An 8,376-nucleotide genomic window follows, 5' to 3' on the forward strand; every position below is an offset into this window, starting at 1 on the left:
CTAGCAATAAAAACCTCTGTACCAAGTAGCTAAGGAATCCAATTGAGAAGCAGCTTCCTACGTGAAAACAAAGGTGAAAGATGTTCTGAATTACTCTGCACACATTAAAACACCTAAATTGTCGCTTGGTGATTTTGTAATCGCCTTAAGTGGTCCTGCCTTTTTCCGATTCTGCTGCTCCCATCTTTTAAGTCTAGGGGCAAGGTGGTACAGCGGAAACTGCAACACCTCTTTACCTTACTCCTGCCTTAGCTAGGTATTTATTGCCCAATATACAGAGAACGCTAGGTGCCAAAACCTTGAATTTCCTGAGCTCGTTGTGAAAATTGCATTTTTTTTTTTCTTCCTTAAAGCTGACAGTTAGGGGCTCTGAAGGTGCACAGATGGGAAGCTCAAATTTATTTGGAAGCAAAGTGATTTATAAAGAGCTGCTGATTCCTCTAAAGAACAGGCAAAATCAAAGTACTCTTCAAGGACTTTGCTTTAATAGCAAACAACTAATACGTGTTTTTCTGTGGGGAAATAATGTTGCCTATTTGAAGCCACGCAGGAGATACTGATACCTTTGCTTTGAAAGAGATGAACCTCTAATTGCTGAAATAGAGTTTATGTGGGGTTTGGAGTGCGGGAAGAAACACTAAATTGCGCTGGATTATGCACCAGATAAAATCTGTGATTATCAGAGGCTCCGAGAGGAATTTGCAAAGGTTTAGGTAGAACACCATCTTTTGAACTTGCCCTGAGGCTAGAGAAAATGAATCTGCTTGGTATGCCTGGAGGAGAAGCAGTGCAATTCCTCCAGGCTGGCTGCAGCAGCGCAGGTGCTGTGGAAGCCTGCGTGCCTCGATGCCCTCCTGCACGGCTTCCCAGCCCGTGTGCGGAGCTGGTTTTCAACTGACAGACGAGTTTTATAGCGGTGAGTGGATGTGGGACCAGGCTGGGGGTGTTCTTTGGGCTGCTGTCCTGTTTGCAGCATCTTGGGATGAATGCCAGGCCTGGCAAGGGGCTCCCTGCCACCTCGACAGGATCTGGTTCCTCACCGTGTGTGTGTGGAGGTCTGGAGGATGCTCTGCTGTCAGCAGAGGCCACCAGAGAGCTGCAGAGATCCTGACCTGGCAGTTCAGTGGCATTTTCACCATGAATGGAGTGATGGCCTTCTTATTAGAAACAGCTGAACCTTCCTCTTCTGCTGGTGCTCGAAGATGCACTTTTGTGGTTGGGAGAGGGACTGCAGCTTGCCCAGGGCTGCAGGTGTTCCAAAAAGTGGCATTCCTGAATTTCTGCGGGAGCAGGCTCCACCTGAAGCATTTTGTTCCAGCACATGTGGGCTGAAGGTGATGCTCGGAGCGGAGTGCGCTGAGCCGCTGCCACCCCAGGCAGGGGGAAAGGGTCTGGGGAGTTTTGGGGACTTTTACGAAGGGACAAGGTATTTGGCTGAGGTCATGCTGAGCAGTCTCAGGGTGGGATCTGCTGCTCCAAATGTGTGTTTAATGCAGTATTCAGCACTGTGGGGTCCTGGGTCTGGTGGGCATGGGGGGGATGGCACAGGGGTCAGCCAGGAAAGACGTGCAGGGATGCCAGGTCCGGCAGGAGCTGACCACCACGAGCCGGGCACCCAACGGCAGGGTCCTGCCCTGTGCCCTGTCCATCCACCAGACCAGGACGGTGCTGGGGGTCTGCAGCCCCACACACCACGGGTGGAGTGGTCATTGCAGCGAGCACCAAGCAAAATGCAGCAGCTCGTGCCTGGGTGCAGAAGCTAGATGGCACAGTCAGCCTGCGGTATCGCTGCTGCAGTAGCTTTGCACAGCCTGCCTGCCAAGGGTGGCCAGAAACTCTCTTCTTTTCTTACTGTGACATCAGAACTGAGTTTTCAATTCTTGTCTTTTTCTCCTTTTTTATTTTATTTATTTATTTATTTTTATTTTTTTTTTCCTTCCATTTTTGTCTGCAGCCACCTGACCCAGTTTCCAGGATGGCCCTGATCTCACTGATGCCTGGGCAGGATCGCTTCACAAAACCAAAACATATACAAGTGCTTCGCTGCCAGCCTCGTGCTCTGGTCCTGCACGTGCTGTCATTTTGGAGAGGAAGGTTAAAAACCCACCCAAAGCAAGAAAACCTCCTTTATCCCCAGTCAGGTCATCGCTGTCTCTCTCCTGAGCTCATTTATCACAACATGAGGTTGTGCAGAGGGATGTCTGCCTGGGCTGGCACCACCCCTGAATTTGGGGCCATTTATTCATAAATAAACTTTGGTAAAATCTCAACTCCCACGTGTGTCACTTCATGTGCTTAAGTGCACGGATGTTGCCCTTCTGCATGCTCTCTGCTTGGGGGCGAGCATCACTCCTACACCAGCACTCAGCCATAATCCCAGCAGATTTGGGTAAAACGCACAGATTTCCCACCCTGATTTCTGCAGATGGCCGACACCAAGCAGGCTGACCCCGCAGGCACACTACGCAGTGACACTCGGCTACCGCCGGCCCTTGGTTTATGGATTTTGGCTGCCCTGCTGCCCCATCCCAGCACCTGGAGGAGCCCCTGGCCGTGGGGTGCAGCACCCCCACCACGTCCCTGCTCCGAGCCCTTCGTGGCATGGCGAGACAAAAGCCTGGAAAAGGCTGGCCAGATGGGATCTGGCTCGTGGCACGGCGAGCAGAAGTGCTTCTAAATAAAACGTTCTCAAAGACCGGCATTAGGCATCAGTGGCTCTCTAATTCGCGCCGCTTGTTGGGAGTGTGTGTTCGTCGCAGACAATGTTTATTTATGGCATGTAAAATCTATTTCAATCAAATAATTTCCATAACTGAATATTTATGCCAACATCCAGTGAATGCTCCTTGACTAAACTGAAAACTATTTATTCAGTTATAAATGTTTACTTGTTTAGTGTTAAAACTGCTTTAAACAAACTTAAAAATCAAATTGACATCTTCCCCGCCAGCAGGATTTTCACTCTATTCCAGACGTTGGCTGGCTGAGCAGTGCGTTTTATTATTGTAATTTCAGTTCAAATAGCCTCTGTATATTTATGGCCTCTAATGGCACTGACTATCGGAGTGCCAAGTCCAAATGCAACAGAGCTGCTGCCGCCGTTCCCAAATATCTTGGTGGTTTTGAGGCCGGGTCAGGTAGAATAGCACTTCATTGCCCCAAATGCTCAGCGTTGTCTTAAATAACATTGTGCTGAGTTAACTTCAGATCTCACTGCCTTTCTGTTTTAAAGCCCAGGAGGCTTTTAAATAGTGTGAGTCCCCAAGTACAAGAGGTTGGAAGAGGTATTTGTGTCTTGAGGGATCGTGGGCGCTCTTTGTAGGGCTGTGTTGGTGGCCTGGGGAGCAGAGGGTCTTACACACCCTAAGGGAAACCTGCCTGCAGGGCTGGTGGCACTGGGGTGGGCAGCACGTGGTGCCACCTGTCCCAGGGTGGCAGTTAATGGAGGAGCTGCCAAAAATCACAGAGCATCACCCTGTGCTCATGGCATTTGTGCCCCCACCTGTGATTTTCCAGCCAGAGCTGTGCCCCCAGGGATGGGGGCAGTGGCCATCAGCTGCCGCTGCCCCTCCGAAGTGTCCTGCCTGTCCCACCCCAGCCAGGTCCCCAGGATGTGACCACCAAACCCCGCTACTCATGGTGCTGGGCAGGGCTTAGCAATGTGGTTATTCACTGTTTACAAAATGAATTTTTCTTACCTTGCATCCACAAGAGGCTGAAGCTACACGTGCTCTCCCTCTGCGGCACCAGCTGCCTGGCAGGAGGTGGTGGCGGTCCTGTGGGGGTACAAACACCTAGCCAAGGTCCTGCCTCCTGGCCAGGTTTGTGCTTTGCAGTAAGGGTTTTGCTTATTCCGTCCCTCTGTGCTGCACCCTGTCCTGCGCTTCTCCATCATCCTCCTGTGCTGGCAATACCCGTCTGCAGAGCTGGGACTTCATGTAGGAAATGTGTGAATTTTAACTAGGATTTCACACATGCTGCAGAAATCCCTTCCAAACCAAACACCTGGGATCCTCCCATGTCTGCGGTACCTTCTGATGGCTTAATTACTTCTTGCTTTTCTGCTAACTCCAGTGCAACAACGAAAAACGTGACCCTGCTCAGAGCAGCGCGTGCAACCCAGCCACTGCCTGGGGCACAGCTTTACTCAGGGCAGCTCCTTGCTCAGCTGATTTTCTTGAGGATCTAGGAACACAGACAGAAATCTTTTTGTGCATGTGCAGGCACTGTTTATCACCGCTTTGATTGTGTATACCCTGGGCAAGCACTATACAAACCCCAGCAAATAGATGGTCTGTGGCTCGGAAGAGCAGAAAATCCCCTGGAGTTATACCCCAAGTTTACAGCAGCTTGTCTGCAGCACTGCTGCACTCGCATCAGCTGTAAAACTTGGTTATGTTTCCCCTGCTCTCTCCCAGTGCTCGATGTAAGGGTGGTGGCACAAAATCAATGCCCAGCTCCATGCTCTGAAGCATCCGTCCCAGCTGCAGGGCTCGGCACTGTGCTGTGCTTGCAGGATTTGGGCCAGCTCCTGTGTCTTGTCCTTCCCAAAGCTCCATGGGACAAGGTGGGTCCCACAGGTCTGGGTATTCTTGGACAGAATACACAGCAAAACGATGAGGTCTCTCCCACTTGCAGGTTTCTACCCTAAAAGCTGTCCCTCTGCTGCCGGCTGCGAGAGCACCCTGAGAGACTGAAGCGAGGAGGGGACCCCTGCACCTGTGCACCAGGCTGGTCTGAAGGAAAAGAGGCTATAAGAAAAAATACAGAAGGAAATGTTATTTCCCCAGTGTTTTCCTCCCAGAGGGCTGAGAGTTTCTCTGGGGTTGTGTGGGTGGAACTGGGCAGGGCTTTGAGCACCCAGACGCCGTAAACCAGAGGGATGTCGTGCTCTGAAATGAGGCTGTGAGCTGTGACACCTGCCTTTGGGTGACATGAACTGCCTGGTGCCTAAAGCTGTGACCCCTTTGATATAGGTAAGTGTGTGTGTGTGCACTCACACATGTGTGTGTGTCCCTCCAGGGGCTGATGATGGAGGCTGGGGGTGCAGGGGCGAGCAGCGGAGCGGGGAAGCGTGTGGGCTTTGCTGTGCTCGCTCCCAGCCCCGGCAGCAGCAATAGAGCTGTTCACAGGCCTGCTGTCCGCAGGAGGCAACTTTTAATTACTCTAAAATAAGCACACGTTTCTGGCTTTTTGGCTTTGGTGGGTGGATTTATTCTGCGCAGAGGGATGGAGCGGACCCAGTAAATAACTCTCTGCAGCTGCAGCAGGAAAGGTCTCGGCGCATCTAGAGGGATGGGGATAGATTGATTTATGGTTTTAACAAGCATGGCTGGGTAGAGAATCATGCCTATATGGTTTCAAAGTCGTGAAGAGATATTAATCAAAATTAAGGCTGCTCTAAGAAGGTATTCGAGCCAGCAGTCTGGCTCCGGCTAATTGATGGCCCAGCTCGGGCTGTCCCTGCAGAGACAGCCGAAGGACAGCTCTGGTGGGGGGTTCAGCATCTCACGGTGCACGGGGAGCCGAGGAGGGAACAAAGGGTGTAATGAGGAGTAATAGGAATCAGTTAGAGGGATGGTGGACTTGTCCCCGTTGATTATGCCACATGTGAAGGGAGGAAATGATTAATGGAAACATGTGAAGGAGAAGCAGCGGTGGCGTTTCTAGAGCTGCATCCTGGAACCTCACACTGCCAAGGGTCAGGGCTGCTCGGACAGGTAGCGAGCACCAGTCGTTTTTTTTGGCCCCCCAAAAAAACAAAAGAGTTTTTTGAGGGGCAAAAGCTCTACCAAGAATTTTCAGATCCTACTTTTCACTGGTCTGCACAAGGGGGCTGTGTTGTAATGTGATGATTAGGCTTAAAACCTTTCTTTTATGGAAAATTGTGTCTGGACTTCTCTGCCTTGCCTCCAGCCAGGATGCACATCACGCTTTGCCCACTGAGCTCTGACTTTACCTTGCCCTTGGTCTTTGTGACAGAAGGTGTCCCTGGACACTTCCATGTTGTCCAGGCCGCACCCACACAAAGCAGAGGAGCCTTCCATGTCCTGAGCTCTTGCAGTGGTCCAAGTGTGCCAGCAGGTCTTAGCGCAAATCTCCACATCCTTTGGACCCACTGAGAGCAGATGGGTATGCATTAGCTGAGCTCCTCGAGAGGCTTCTCAGTGAAGGCTCTGAATTTCTCCAGGCATGCTCAGGCATTAGCGGTTTGCATTGTCTCAGGCTTTGAAGGGTTGTGCTGGTGATCCCATGGGATTAGCTGCAGACATCTGGGGATTTAAGAAGTTTCCAAAGGGTATAGAGGCCTGATTGCTCATCCAAGCCAAGCAAAGCCCCTGATAATAAAAGTTATTTGCACTTTGTAGTTCAAATGATGGCTGCCTGGGGCTCTAGCCTCCTTCACATAAAGAGTTTTGCCATTAAATTAAATCTTAGCTGCACTGAAGCCACTGGTTTCCTGCTGGCAATCTGGCCAGCCACCCATTTCTTTCCTCAAGGAGGAAGACAGCCTCCAAACCCAGCTGGGCCTGAAGATTTTGGTGGCTTTCCTTTGGGGCAAAGTGCCAGTGGCTCTGGCAGGCCTCCTACCCAAACCTGACCCCATGTCCTGCATAGAGCAGGCTGAGATGTGGGCTCCGTTGGCAGAGCGAGATGTCCCTTCCTGCAGGAACACTTATCCTGGGCTCTGCTCCCACCAGGTTTTTGCCAGGGACACTTTGGATCTGTGGGATGAACGGGGAGTGTTCATGGCTGGGGGCCAGGGCCTGATCCCCATCAGTTGTAAACAGGACCACATTTGCTGGTGGTTTACCCTGCCTAATCCCACTGAGAACCTGATGCTGTTGCACGTTCTGGGAGGACGTGGCTCTGCTCGGTGGGTCAGGTGATTTTATTCCTCAGAAGCAGTGTTCTCACTGACTTTGGAATGATTTTCCCCTCTTCCCTTCCTCTTCAATAGCAGCTCAGGCGTAACTCAACAAGATTGATAGTTACGGTCCTGAACATGAGAGAAGAGCAGCTCCTCCACGTGCCTCATGGAGAGAGCTGCTGCCTCTGCCTGTTCCCTGCAGCTGAGCTTCCATCGGGGTGTCCATCCTCCAAGCAGACAATGTCACATACTTCAGTGTTTCTCTGTAAGAAAGCTTCTCCAACTCTGGCCCCATCGAGGCCCACAGCAGCCTGATGCAGTGAATTTACCAGCGGTCCCCAGAAGAGCTGCAGTGCCCACCCTCGTGCTCCTTTAGCCTTGTACCACCATTTGCTGTGGTCCCATTGATCTGTGGGTGCAAAGAACCATGTGTTGAGGTACAAGCATGTGTTGAAGTGTGGAAACTGGTGTGATGCCCCTCATTCTCATGCCCCCCTTGCTCCCAAAGGAGTTAGTGGCCTACCAATGGCACCCAATGCTCTCCTTGTGAGAATAAATGATGAGGATCAGAGCCAGCTGCTCGGTTAATGCTAAAATCAGAGGGAGAGGAGACCGGACACTTTGTTCCTCGCTGACCTTGAAAACCAAGCTGGCGAATGCAACCTTTCATTTCTTACTGCTCCGGGATTAGTGGGATGAGGTCAGCCTGTAGCACTAATTCACTTTGCTCTTAACTCATTTCATTACATTACAGGAGAGCATCGCACTCAGCAAGTGTAATCTTCTATGCTATTCTCCTCTTGTCTTTGCTTTTGTCATAAATTAAATAAGCTACTGACATTTTCCAACTATAAAGATTGATTTTTTTTTTTTTTTTTTTTAGAACTGTACTGGGGCAAGTGATGATAATTTATACATCTTACAGTTGTCCACTTAGTTGTCTCTCCAGCTAGTTATTCTGTCAGCCGCTGAACTGGCTGCCTTTTCCCTTACCCATGCTCTCAGGGACAGGCTCTCTCCCACTGGAGAAGAGGCACTGAGTCTTCAGATTTCCTGCAGTGACGAGCACGGACAGACCTGAGATGGGCACTTGGCTCCTGTGAACTCCAAAATGAGAGCTCAGGCCGATAGGATGCTGCTGTCCCCTCCAGGGAGATGCCAAGATGTGATGCTAGGGCATGACTGCACTGGCTGCGTGCCCGGGGTATTGCATCCCCACTGTGAGCAAAGAGAACACAACGTAGCTCCTCTGCCAAAATGCGGTGTCCAAAATAGCCCATGTTGAAGTCTAGAAGTCGATGGCCCTGGCAGTATTTGAAGCACAATGATAATCCAAAAGGACATGGCTGAAGTTTGAAGCTTGGCTGTTGATTTTGAACATGAGGTAATGAAAGCTGTTGTTTGTTGTGCACAACAGGCCCCAGGATCCACACATCTTCTGACGTGCCTGTGAGCTGCTCCCAGGACATGAGTGAGCTGCTCAGGCTCCTTGAGCAGATGGTGGT

General features: G+C 50.8%; 1 long non-coding RNA gene across 2 annotated transcripts in view; it reads left to right on the forward strand.

Annotated features, from left to right (window-relative positions):
* The first annotated feature begins 659 nt into the window (after positions 1 to 659).
* Positions 660 to 8,376, forward strand: part of LOC118168686 — a 36,351-nt gene continuing 28,634 nt past the window's right edge. For both annotated transcript variants that reach the window (XR_004751733.1, XR_004751732.1), the window contains exons 1-2: positions 660 to 672; positions 3,943 to 3,947. This is a non-coding gene — a long non-coding RNA (uncharacterized LOC118168686). The remainder of the gene's footprint in view (positions 673 to 3,942; positions 3,948 to 8,376) is intronic.

This window comes from Oxyura jamaicensis, chromosome 5, assembly GCF_011077185.1.
Source record: "Oxyura jamaicensis isolate SHBP4307 breed ruddy duck chromosome 5, BPBGC_Ojam_1.0, whole genome shotgun sequence".
Classification (NCBI taxonomy): domain Eukaryota; kingdom Metazoa; phylum Chordata; class Aves; order Anseriformes; family Anatidae; genus Oxyura; species Oxyura jamaicensis.